The 13702-nt window shown below is 33.4% G+C and overlaps 1 protein-coding gene and 1 long non-coding RNA gene across 4 annotated transcripts in view; one reads left to right on the top strand and one right to left on the bottom strand.

Annotated features, from left to right (window-relative positions):
• LOC132124582 (uncharacterized) overlaps window positions 1–13702 on the bottom strand; it is an 83168-nt gene that overhangs the window by 22130 nt on the left and 47336 nt on the right. For both annotated transcript variants that reach the window (XR_009426785.1, XR_009426784.1), the window contains 3 exons: window positions 8145–8197; window positions 2457–2506; window positions 715–868 (listed from right to left, as the gene is read on the bottom strand). This is a non-coding gene — a long non-coding RNA (uncharacterized LOC132124582). The remainder of the gene's footprint in view (window positions 1–714; window positions 869–2456; window positions 2507–8144; window positions 8198–13702) is intronic.
• shisal1b (shisa like 1b) overlaps window positions 7658–13702 on the top strand; it is a 49161-nt gene continuing 43116 nt past the window's right edge. The window contains exon 1 of one of the 2 annotated variants that reach the window (XM_059535661.1): window positions 7658–7968. The gene's annotated coding sequence lies outside the window, so the exon portion shown is untranslated. The remainder of the gene's footprint in view (window positions 7969–13702) is intronic. The other variant, XM_059535662.1, reaches the window with a different exon arrangement.

Raw genomic sequence — 13702 nt, 5'->3', positions numbered from 1 at the left:
GGACTCTGCGGATGGAAAGAAGCGACCAGCCTCCAGCACAATTCAGACACCCACGGACACTCCTCGTAAGTAAAAAAAAAAAAAAAGACCGTGCGCACTGAGAACGAGCATGAGACTGGCTGCAGTTCCTCTAACAGCCACTGGTGTCAGTAACGGTTAGAAATTTCAGAACCTACGCAATGCTCCTTTAATACATTTTAAAGTGGAACAAATAAAAAATAGAAATATTAAGTTATTTTATAGTTATAGGCCAATGTAATGTTAAATATAAATTCATTTTATTATATGTATTATATTTCAATTACATTGTCACATACAATAATAATAATTATTATTATTAGAATTAGAATATCTCTGGGAATGTATTATATATCTGAAAATCTAGGGAACTTCCAGCAGAGTCCTGCATGTGCATGGAATTGTTCCCTGTAAAGAAAAAACTGATTTGCTTTCTGGGAAAAAAATGGCTTCATTCTCAGATTATAATCATAGATAGTCTAATCATTTTGGAACTCTACAGATTTTTTTTGTTGTTGTTGTTGTTGTTGTTGTTGTTGTTGCTGTTTCCACAGTATTTCAAACAATCCATTTCAGGAAACCATTGTGTGACATAGGATCCCATTGATATTCTTGAACAGTTTTGCCATTAACAGTCTGCAGGTTGCACCAAGATGGGACTCTGCTCTGGTCACATTTCCAAAATCAGGATCTTACCTCATCGATCAAGACCAGGATTGATTAAGTCTGAATTCTTCTTAACTTCATTCGCCCTTCAGAGGCTTGCGGGACTCAATCCAGGCCACAAAAAGTGATCAAATAGGCAGTGGTGAAATCAGCCCAGGAAATGGGTGATTTAAAGCTTCATATCCTAGAATTATAAATATATTTCATTGCTTCTGACAAGAAATGACTCGAAAAGGCCTATTATGATTCATAAGAAAAACCCGTCCAAAACTAAAGCCAGACTACCAGGTGTACTCAATTTATCGGCACCAGACATGACAGAGCGGTTCTCCTCCACGGTGTCCCAACTGACTGCCAATAAGATCTGCAATACAACCCACTTTTTTATTCCAAACTTGGATGGGATTTTCTCGTTTTCTCTCTAAAAATGCCACAGCACAAATCCATTCCTCGTGTGATGCATTGCAAATTAAACCTACAAGCTAATCTCCAGCGTTTACCCAAAGAGAAATTGGAAAAGAATGATGCTTTCACATTACAGATGACATTCAGAAACATTCCCCGAGCTCCCCGAGCTCCACGAGCTGACCTTTAACCTGTGTGCGCTTGTGTGCAAGTAATGAGCCGATCACCTTATCCAGTAACGACACCCTTCCCTCACCGTCCTGAGCCGTCTGTTATTGATGTGTTGTGCTCTGTGCGTTTTCTGCGTTAAATAAAAATCTATGATTGTTCAGGCAGAGAGCAGAATTGATCCCAGCAGTGGCTCTGTTTTCACCCTGATTATATTACAGCCAACGAGCGCAAACGTTTCCCTGGTGGACTCAAAATGTGTTTTCTGCATTTATATCTGATTTATTCATTGTCATTCTGTCGGAGGTTCAAATGTACTCTAATTTGTTTCATACCGGTGCTTTGATTTCTGTTTCTGCAAGTTAAATCAGAGAGGTAGTTTTCCTTGTGGGAGCCGCCGTCAGTGGAGAACCATCATCTGCGTAATGAATCGTCAGATAAATAAAGAGAGGACGAGAGAGAGACGAGTGGAGTACAGTGCTGGAAAAGCTGCATAATTGAAAGTACTTACGGTCAAGCTACTCTTTAAAACAAGCAGCTAGCAGCAAAAATCTAGTGAAAATAGTAATACTGTGAAATGTTATTATATAATATTTAACATGTTATTTATTAAATTAAAATTTTATTTACTTACATTTAAAATATTATTTCAGCATCATTACTCCAGTCTTCAGTGTCACATGATCCTTCAGAAATCATTCTAATTTGCTGATTTGATACTCATTATCAATGTTGAAAACAGTTTTGAAATAAACGTTTTTGATTAATATAAAGTTCAAGGTGTATTATTAAAAGCATCTATTTAAAATAAATGTTTTGATTTCAAATAAAATATAGAAAGGTTTTGATTTCTTTCAATAACAACAACAACAACAACAGATGTCCTCAACCCTTTTAAATAATATTTTATAACAATTTAATATAGTTGAATAAGCAGTAGCCTTTAACTAAATACCTCACTACACAATAAAATCAATTAAATAAAAAATTTAATAAAATAAAATAATAAAGGCAGAATATAATAACTCAAAATAAAAAAAAATAGAAAATATTAATACTTTTTTTTAATAACAAAAAGAGAAACTAAAAAGATAAAGAATTATAATTAAATTACAATCAAACAAACTATGGTTGAATCATTTATTCAAAGTGGTTAATTTGCAAGAAATGTATGAACAAAATGAAAATGAATCACTTACCAGTGTGATCTTGTAGACTTTGGTTACACACATCTGAAAAGTCCTTGAAACTGTAAGATACACCACAGAGAGAACATTATAAACAAGCATGATTTAAGATATCATTCAATTCATAACATGAATGATACCTCAAATCATGCAGCTTGAGGAGGGAAGGCATGTAAAGTTATAAGTCCATAAATTCCATAGACAAGCACTGAAAGAGGGAGCTATAGAAATCAGAGTATCACACATTCGGAAATGAGTTAGTAAGCAACCACCTAGCAACCATCCAAAACAACCTAGCAACGGCATAGCAATTTGCTAATAGCCACTCTGAACATTTTACCAACAGCAAGCATTTCATATATATATATATATATATATATATAAAACAAAGTATGTGACAAATAAAATCTTGATTCTTGCAACGTATTGGAAATCTCCCTCTTTTTTTTTTTTTTTTTGCATGGACAAGCACTCTATTTACCTTCAGTGAATGTAAAAATAATAGTTTATACAATAACTAAGAACATCTTTTACCCACAGTAAATGACTGTAATGGAAACTCTTTGACAAGCTTTTATCTTCTTGATGACTTTTAAACTCGTTCACGTCTCACTGAGTTGAGTTAAACCGTCCTCATCGGATGAAACACAGCTGTCGAGATGATAACGGATTTTCAGTACAGGCGACAAACTGCCAAAACATTTCACACTATTAAAAGAGATAATCACTCTGACGGCTTTTGCACGTTCCACACAAACTCCATCTGCAGGTGACCTGTGAGGTGAAGACCACAGCAGGCAGAGGTCAAAGGTCAAGACTCATGTGTACACAGTCCCGAGAAAAGAGCAAAACACTCTGATAACACAATCGCTGCAGTCTCAGCTCACTGTACACTACTAAAAATAAAGCTTAAAGGTGCACATAGAGCTTTAGTTTCTAGTTCTAGTAAAAAAAACTGTTTTGATGGTTTAAAGAATCAAACAATTTGATACACTAACCTATAAAAGTTATAATATACAGTACAGACCAAAAGTTTGGAAACATTACTATTTTTAATGTTTTTGAAAGAAGTTTCTTCTGCTCATCAAGCCTGCATTTATTTGATCAAAAATACAGAAAAAACAGTAATATTGTGAAATATTATTACGACTTAAAATAATAGTTTTCTATTTGAATATACTTTAAAAAATAATTTATTCCTGTGATGCAAAGCTGAATTTTCAGCATCATTACTCCAGCCTTCAGTGTCACATGTAACATCAGTCTATCACATGATCCTTTAGAAATCATTCTAATATTCTGATTTATTATGAGTGTTGGAAACAGTTCTGCTGTCTAATATATTTGATGAATAAAAGGTTAAAAAGAACTGCATTTATTCAAAATAAAAAAAAGTCTAATAATATATATTCTAATAATATATTTCCTTTACTATCACTTTATCAATTTAACACATCCTTGCTGAATGAAAGTATTGATTTTATTTTAAAAAAAGAAAGAAAAAAACCCCCCAAATTACTGACCAGTAGTGTATATTGTATTACAAAATATTTATATTTTAAAAACATAGCTTTTTTTTTTTTTTACTTTTTATTCATCAAAGTATCCTAAAAAAGTATCTCATGTTCTGAAAAAATATTAAGCAGCAGAACTGTTTCCAACTTTGATAATGAATCATCATATTAGAATGATTTCTAAAGGATCATGTGATAATGATCCTAAAAATTCAGCTTTGCATCACAGAAATAAATGATAATTTAAAGTATAATACATTTAAAAATAATTATTTTAAATTGTAATAATATATCACAATATTACATTTTTTTCTGTATTTTTGATCAAATAAATGCAGGCTTAATGAGCAGAAGAAACTTATTTCAAAAACATTAAAAATATTAATGTTTCCAAACTTTTGGTCTGTACTGTATGTTGAAAAAAAAAATCTCCAAAAGAAATTACAGCTCTACTCAAAAATTGTAACCTATCAAAATGCCCCTCGGATCCACTGAAGAACCTTTATTTGGGTTTTGGCCCATCTGTCCAGAACAGTCTGTCTGATTTAATAGCTCGAACCGTGTAAGTTGATCCTGCTTGTACGGTCTGTCCTGAAAAACAGCTTGACAACTGTTCAACTGAGCCATAAACCTCAGAGAACCACAAAACAGACTTATACAGCACGGATCGCTTCAAAACTTCTAGAACTTTTTTTCTATGGGCTTTTAACCCTCTGAAGCGCTTTGGTTACTTTGTACAGAATTGTTTTTTTTTTCAGAATTGTTGATATGGTATGACACTTGGCAAACGTTTTGGCATTTTCTATGTGAACAAAAGAAATGAAATGGTTCTTAAACTCAGAACACAACTTAGAAACTTTGATTTTCACACTGTTTTAAAGTAAAACATGTTTTGGAAAATATATACTTCATATAACGCATTTTTCGTAACAATAAACTTTTTGCACAAAAAACGACACTAATCTTAAACGTATACTCCTTAGCATTCAATATTTACAACAGTTTAAGGTGGAAATTTCATTTTCAGCTCTGTGCTCAAAAAGTGGATAATAATTACAGCATAAATATAGTATATTATGGAAGCCTGTTCCCACAATGAAAACAGAAAAGGTAGTTGAGACTTTATCTCGTCTTTTTTCTCGGAATTGCATGACAAGCTCACAATTCCGAGTTATAAAGCCAAATCTGAGAAATAAAGTCTCAGTTCTGAGAAATAAAGTCAGAAGTCATATTTCAATAGTTATATCTCACAATTCTGACATTAGAACACAAATGTGAGTTATAAAGTAAGAATTGTGAAATATAAACTTTTTTTCACCTCATAAATATTCATGTAGTGGCAGAAATGGGCTTTCATAGATTTGTACCTTTAAATCCTCTAAAAACACTAAATATGAAATACAAATATTATCAAACTAAAATAACGTTTTCTGTATTATATTTTTTATTATATCAATAAATTAAATAAAACATTGTTTAATGGCATCAGGGGAACTCAATAAGGTTCTGCATTGGCTAAATGCTTTTTGGAACCACAAATAAACTTTTTACTTTATGACACTAAAGTTTAGTTTCCAAACTAACAGCCATTTAATTCACCTTCTCCTGCTGTTGTGCTTCTATATTGTCAATTTTTCCCTTTGCCTTTCAGCACATACCGAACATTTCCGTCATTACAGCATCCTGAAACTTCAGCGTCTCAGAAGTTTCAAAAGAAACACTCACGATGACCTAAATTTCTTAATTTCCCGTGGCAGGCGTAAGCTGTCCTCAAGTGACTGCTTTCTGCTCAGAGAGCTCGTTTCATGGTTCTTCTCTCACACAAGAATAAATGTTTAAGCAAGTGCAGAGAACTTAGGTTTGTAAACATCGTCTTTCCTAGCGGTTCTGACGCTACACTTGTGATTTACAGCCCAGTTCGGCTCTTCCAGCAGGTCACAGCTGAATTAATCTGCTGCGTTTGGAGCAGGCGATTGTTTACCAGAAGTGACAGTTCTTCCTCGAATGCTTGCCCTTGTGTCCTTTCATCGTGTGTGTTTATTGACAGTACCATATGCTCTTGCATTTGCCGATTTAATATTGTTTTCTAGGCAGATGTGTGTGTATGTGTGTGAGAGAGAGAGTGTTTGAACCTTACAGCAATTCAGAGGTGCTGAAAGTATTTAGTGTGATGCGGCAGAAGGGGATTTAAATGAATCATATCTATATTAGTGGCAAGAAAAAGCCCCGTCACACACACACTTTAAATGATACTCAGGGCATGAGAGTAATTCAGTCATTATATTAGTCCGATCCCTTGGCAGTCAAACCAAATACAGTAAATATTTGTGTGTGTGTTTGAATAAGAGACATACCCTTGTGTGATCTCGAATACACAGAGGACACACATAGTGTCAAAGAAAATTAGATTAAAGCCTAATGAAAAGGGGGAGGGAAACACACACACACACACACACAACCACACACACACACACACACACACACAAGGTGATTTGTTTGTCCGAGCATCTCATTGAATCTCATTGCTTTTAAATTAACCTATAGTATAATATAAATGCATAAAATATTTAACATCAATTCCTTCTATATCAAATAACAGTATACAAAATATATGTTATAATAATATAATAAAAAAATTATTGGCCCATTTATAAACAACTTTAATAAAGACCTAACACTTCCACAAGATAAAATATCAATAAGGATGGGTCCAACTCTAAAAATATATTTATAAAATAATTTTAAAACATATAAAACAAGATAAATTGTATTTATATATAAATTTGTTATAATTGTAAAATATTTACTAAATTAAATATAATTATAATATATAATCAGAAATTATATTTATTTGAAAAATGATATTATGATAGTTAATACATTTTTGCTGTGTGATATAATTTTTTATAAAAATACACCCTCATTCTAATTCCTGCTACAAATTATTATAATAATCTTAAGCAAGTATTATTTTATTTTTTTAAGCATGAATCACTTGAATCTTGAATCACTTTTTAGGACCAATATGATTTTTTCATTCTTATTGCAGTTGCAAAATTTATTTTTTTTAAAGCATAAATCACTGTGTTACTGTAAAATAACTGTAATAAAATATTTAACCAATAAGTGTAACAACATTTGTATAACAATTAATGCCTATTCATTCTCAATGCTATAAAGCAAACAAATAGATTTAAAGTGACGTTTTTAAAGCATAACTCACAGTTTTACAGTAAATTAACAGTAATAAAAATACTGTATTACAGTAATAAGAATCTAAGGAAAATCACTATTGAGAATAAACATCTGAATGCTTTAATATACTAAGAAGTATTTAAAAAATGAAAACATAATAATCCTAAAACTGACTTTTAACATATTTTTTTTTTCACATTTTTTGAAGCAAAATGTGACCTGGAGATTCACTCCAAAATACTTTTCATTTCTGAACAGCAGATCTATTGTTTATGTTATCAAACATATCAAACATTCATCTGAGAAATGTTTTGCTAGAAAAGCAGTCTTAAAAAAAAATTATACAACCTGTATCTAATGCAATGTTATTCAGACATTTCAAGTGTAACTTGACTGTCAAAAATTCTTTACGCAAGCACAAACACACAAACCTACACAGATGCACAAAACCAAGAAACAGACACACAGTTCTCCCCGCATAACCTCTCTCTCTCTCTCTCTCTCTCTCTCTCTCATTCAGTTGGTCTCTTCCCCTCCCTCCTTTCTCACATTGTACTCTCTCTCTCTTTCTCTCTCTCTCTCTCTCCATTTGGAGCTCCTAGATTCACTGCTGAGGTCTTCAGCTTTAGCTCTTCTGTGATTTTTGAAGGACACATCCAGGATCTCGGCTGTATCAGGATGAACTCTATATTAACGGCCACCCAGAGCTCTGAAAAAGAGTTTGAGGAGCAACACAAGACAAACTGACACAGATTGAGAGAGAGAGAAGAAGGGATTTCTTTCCGAGAGGGATTCCCCCACCCAGGGAAACGGAGGTGAGTGCAGACTGCTGTTTTTGATAAAGAAGAAAAGCAACTAGTATTTCCCTCATGTGGGAGACGGGTGGCTCTGTTTAACACTGCTGAGACTGAAGAGAGATTTCATTTGTGTTTGATGCGACGTGGATCATTTTGATAAAGTGAGAGGAGAGAGGTTGTGTGTTCGGTCTCACCTCTCTGACGGTCTGTCTGTCGCTCGCTTCACTTTTGATGATGACTTTCTGATCTGATGAGAGAACAGAAACATATAAGTGCGTTTATGCAGAAAACAAAAGAGATGCTAGTCAGTGATTTCTTTTCCTAAAAAAGTATGACAGTATCACCATGACCTTTTGGACATTTTACTATGGTAATACCATGTTTTTGCATATAATACAATGAAAACTGCCCCTTATAAAAGTGCGGTTGTAGTACTTTATGTATTATGGTATTTACATGGTAATTAGGTGTTTTCAGATATGATACCACAGTAATAACATGGTTTCCAGAATATGTTTTTTGGGACACGAAACCATTTATAAAAGTTCTTTAGTAATATCATGGTACACTAAGAATGAATTTTAAGGAACACTTACAGTAAATTCCATGGTATATAAATATGATAATTATTTAGGATAAACAACAACAACAACAATAACAATAAAATATAGATATGTCATTATATATTAAGAAACATAAATGTTAAAATAATAATAATGCAATGTATGAAATAAAATATATACAAATAAATGTATAATTTATTACATTTATATTATTATTTTTTTTTTAAATTTTAATATATATATATATATATATATATATATATATATATACTATATATATATATATCACTCACACACATATATATTCCCCTTTTCTTTAAGAAATATTAAAAAAAAGGTTTTTTTGGGTGGGGGGACTTTTATGGCAGTATACAGTATTTTGGTATCTTACAGAACCATGTAAGTACAAATTGTACAGTACATGAACATGGTAATCTTTTTAAAGGTTCTTGGAATTGTCATCAAATGTACCATGGTAGCACCTCAATAAACGGTAAGCTTAAAAGTGTTTCAGAATTACATTCAACTGGCAAAAGAGTGAAGCTGGTAACTTAGAAACAGGCATGTCTGAGCGCTCACACACACACACACACACACAGGGATGGGGGCGGTGGGTGTCTTCAAGGGAAATAAAAGAAGAATATCTATGTGTTCCACCGCGTCGGTGTGTGAAAAGCGGTAATGATGGTCTTTACTGAGAAGTATGTGTGTGTGTATGTGTTTGTGTTTGCTTGTATGTGCATGAAAAAAAACAAAAGAACACAAGTGTATTAGCAGAATAAATCGTGTTGCTGAGCGGAACGATGCAATCAGTCCATGAGAGCTTATGTTCATTACTGCTCAAAGCCGGAGGTTTGCGCGTTCCTGAAGAACCTCATTCAAATGGTTTGATGAATTATTAATCACGTATTAGAGCGTTTACATCAATAAAAGATGAAAACAGGCCGAAAGCAAACATCATAGCGCTCCGATCACACCGCCCGCCCAATAAATGATCCATAAACCTGCCAAGATTTAATGCACGTCCTCTGTGTGTGTGTGTTTGTGCGAGCGAAAGCTAATCTGGAATAGAAGTTGTTTTCTCTAACAAATTTTCTGATGTAATTAGTGCTGAAGTTTTCATCAACTTCCCAGCATGAGTCTTGTGTGCTGATGGACGCCGATTTATTACCTTTTAATTAAGGACAAAACAACTCAGTGGGTGTCCCCAAACACACACACACACACACACACATGGGGACACACCAATAGATTCAGATCACATATCGATCAGCATAAACTATTAAGCATTATGTATCACAAAAGACAACGATATCCTCAAATTGTGCATTCAGAAGTACAATATTGTAATTCAATTTAAATAGAATAAGAATTAGCACTAGAAACAATAATAAACATTTAAATGGAAGCAAGATATTTTATTTATAGAAACATTGAAATAACGGAATTTTGAAAAAATTAAAATAAATAAAAATGTATTAGCCCTCTTGTCATTTCAAAACATTATTTTTTCATCAATTAATTGAATAAAAAATTTTGAAACACAAAATATAGTCCACATCTAAGACTTTTTTCACAGCAACACAGGGGAATGTCAGTTTAAAAAATAAATCAAACATTTAAAGAGAGATAATGGATAGATAAACTGGATAGAGAAAGATGGAGTGAATATCACTAGTAGGTGCATTAGAGAAACAGATATTTCTTACTTCAGCTACTGTAAGCTTAGCTGCTGTCTATTTAGCAGATGATTATATCATCTGAAGAGATGTACAGGACACTAAGTGCAGGGACTTTAGGTCCAGCAAAGAAAAAAAAACCTCTTCATACCAAGAAGCATTTTTTGCTGTAAAGGACTCTTGAGTCATATATGGTTTAGTAAATAAATAAATTAATAAATTAAATAAAAATTATTTTAAAATACAATTTAAAACTGAAATTTAAATATTAAATAAATTATAATAAATATTCTTATTTATTAAATATTATTTGTGGTTTTTTTGGTTGTAAACAAAAGGTTATTGTTTTAGTAGTTTACAACTAAAGCATGTTATAACAAATATCAGTTTTGTAACACTTTTCTACTATCTCTATAAGTAAAACAATACAAAATATGAAAAATGTAATTTTTTTTATGTATAGTAGTCGACCGATATATTGCCAATGCCGATATATCTGCCGATATTTGGCATTTTTGGCATTGTTTTAGTAGTTTACAACTAAAGCAAGCTACAAAAAATATCAGTTTTGTAACACTTTTCTACAAAGCTGTATAAGTAAAAATAAAATATTATGTAAAGTGGTCGACCGATATATCGCCAAGGCTGATATATCGGCTGATATTTTGCTTTTTTCAAATATCATCATCGGCCAAAAAGTTTTTGTGCTTGGCCGTTGTGTACGAGACGAGTGTTTTATTTTGATGGCGTTGATTAAGGCAGCACCTGAGCACACAGTGCTCACACTCTCTGTCTAATACAGATAGAAGTCTGTCTAATATTCAGATAGAGCGGTTAAACAAAGGAATTAATGTATACAGAAAGTATTACGGTTGCTCATATATTATTAGTATTAGAAAGGCAAACATTATAATACTTTCTCATTTGCCGTCAGCATTTAGCAAATACGCTTTTATATAATTTAAACAAATCTTTGAATGGCTAATGAACATTTAATTTCACAAACCTTGCAAACTTAGTCGAATCCAGCTTTGAGATCTTGAGAAGTGTGCATTTTTATCCAGCATGAGAGCTCAAATCTTATTGGGAAATGGATATTTTAAAAATTTCAGTACCGAATAGTATCGCGGTCGGTACTTTTGACAACACTATTATATTTGATATTACATTATGTATTTTATATGCATATTTGTATTCTTTTTGTTACCAAACATATAAACATAACAAAAAATTATGACACTTTAAACATGCTACAGAAATATATTTATAAAAGTATGTACAATTAGTAGTAGTAGTAGTATTAACAATCAGAAACATTATTAAACATGCTACAAAAATGAACATATTTTTTTTGTTTCTATAAAAAAAATGTAGTGAAACAACAATACTGTAAATAAAAACAACCTTCTTATTGGCAAAATATAATAAAGAAACCGTGAAAAAATGTATGACTCATCAGTCAAATTCATAAGAGAATCGATTCACATGAATCGATGACATCATCAAGGACCTAACAGAATGTTCTGTTTCATTTAGAACCCAAAGCTTTGGCTCTAATAGCCAAAGACAATAATTAACAAACACACACATACAGAAGCCCAGCAGTCAATCTCTTATGCCCATTACCGTCAATAGACCAAGTCTGGGGGTGGACACCAGTCAACGCTTCAGCCAATCAAAACAGCCAACATCATTCAAAGCCACTGAACTACTGTATTACATTTCCATAGTCTACACAGACCCTCTGGAGTCAAATGATTTTCCCAGCGAGAGAAAAATTCCTTTGCTATAGTTGATTAGCTGAAATGAGAAGATTTTAGTTGGAATGTCTTCGGCATTTCAGCATGATCTTCCAGACTGACATTTCTTGACCTACAGCGCCAACACCTATTAAACCTTATGAATCATTAATGATGCAGAAAAAGCCCTGAAGTACTTGATCCTGAATATGCATTAGAAAGCCATTAGAAGCCATTCATATCATCATGATTTTACCTGTCATGTATTTCTTCTCTACAGGCCTCTTAAACTATCAGCATCCATTATGTAGATGTCCACAGAGAAGGTTTTCAGATCAGATATCCTGGCTCTTGCTGTATATCACATTATCTTGATTACCGGCAACAGAAACATGTTTTCAGCTGCACAATCGAGCCAGGAAATGGATTTGCATCAACATTTCAGCACCGTCATCTCACAAACACGATTTCCTGTTACTTTTCTAAAAGCGAAAAGCTTTGTTTTAATGGTTGTTTGTCTCTGACAGTGGTTTCTAGAAATAAAGGTCCGAATTACTTCCCTGAAGCGCATACACTTGACCACTTATCGGTCGGCTTTCTGCTAAAAGCATTGTTGATGCATTATGGGAAATGTTTCGCTAATAGTCATCCTTCCATTTGTTGCAAGACCCTTAATTATGACGTTGCGGCTAATTGTTTCCTCTCTGATGGGCGGTGACGGACAACACAAAGACCTCAGAGCGGTTTATCATCAGAACGACGGCCAGAAACATATTATTATCCTCCAGCAGACCTGAGTTCAGCAGGGAGATCACAGATTTAGTCAAGACCCGTGCCATTGCAGGAATATTCTGGGAGATTTTGAAAGGGTCAGAAAGCTTGTGTTTTTAAAACACTCACATGGATTCTTTGATTAAAAAAGCAGGCTTTTACTGGAGAATGAACATTATAATATCACAGAGACTGGGAAAGATCTTTTGACCACCTAACACGTAGGCTAAACCACCATATAACACCAGAATACTTTAGAAACACATCTAGAAACTCTAGAAACCACAGAGTAACATGGTAATCACTAGAACATCTAAACCACCATACAAGCCCTGAATACTCTAAAAATAAATACTCTGACAACCACCAGAGGACCACAGAAACCACCTAGCAACACATTGTAACCATCTAGAAACCAAATAGTAACACTTTGGCAACCATTGGAACACCCTAGAAACCACATGATAAAACATTTAAACCATCTAGCAACAGTAAAAATCCACATGGTAACACCTTGGCAACACCTTAACCACCTTAATCACCATCCAACCACTAAATATTCTAGAAACCACCAAGTAACACATTGTAACCACCTAGAAACTCTAGAAACCAAATAGTAACACCTAAGCAACGACCAGAACAATACAAACATCATACAAACTCAGAGTACCTTAAAATGCTAAAAACAGCCCAACAGTCAACCAGAACATGCTATAAACCACAGCGTAACTCCTAGACAACACCAGAACACCTAAAGCACCCTTTAGACCACCCAAATTAGAAACCTAGTAGAAACCTAAACCTAGTAACTCCTTGGCAACCTGGCACTCACCAGAACATCATAAAACACCATATAAACCATTCAAAACACCATAAACAAAATAGTAACAGCCTGACAACCAACTAGAAACCTCCTAGAAACACTTACCAATTACACAGACAGTCTAGAAATGACAGTAACAGCTTGGCAACCACCAGAAAACCCAAGAACACTATACAG

The sequence above is a fragment of the Carassius carassius genome, chromosome 43, assembly GCF_963082965.1.
Source record: "Carassius carassius chromosome 43, fCarCar2.1, whole genome shotgun sequence".
Classification (NCBI taxonomy): Eukaryota; Metazoa; Chordata; class Actinopteri; order Cypriniformes; family Cyprinidae; genus Carassius; species Carassius carassius.
This window is presented reverse-complemented; position numbering and strand designations above follow the sequence as displayed.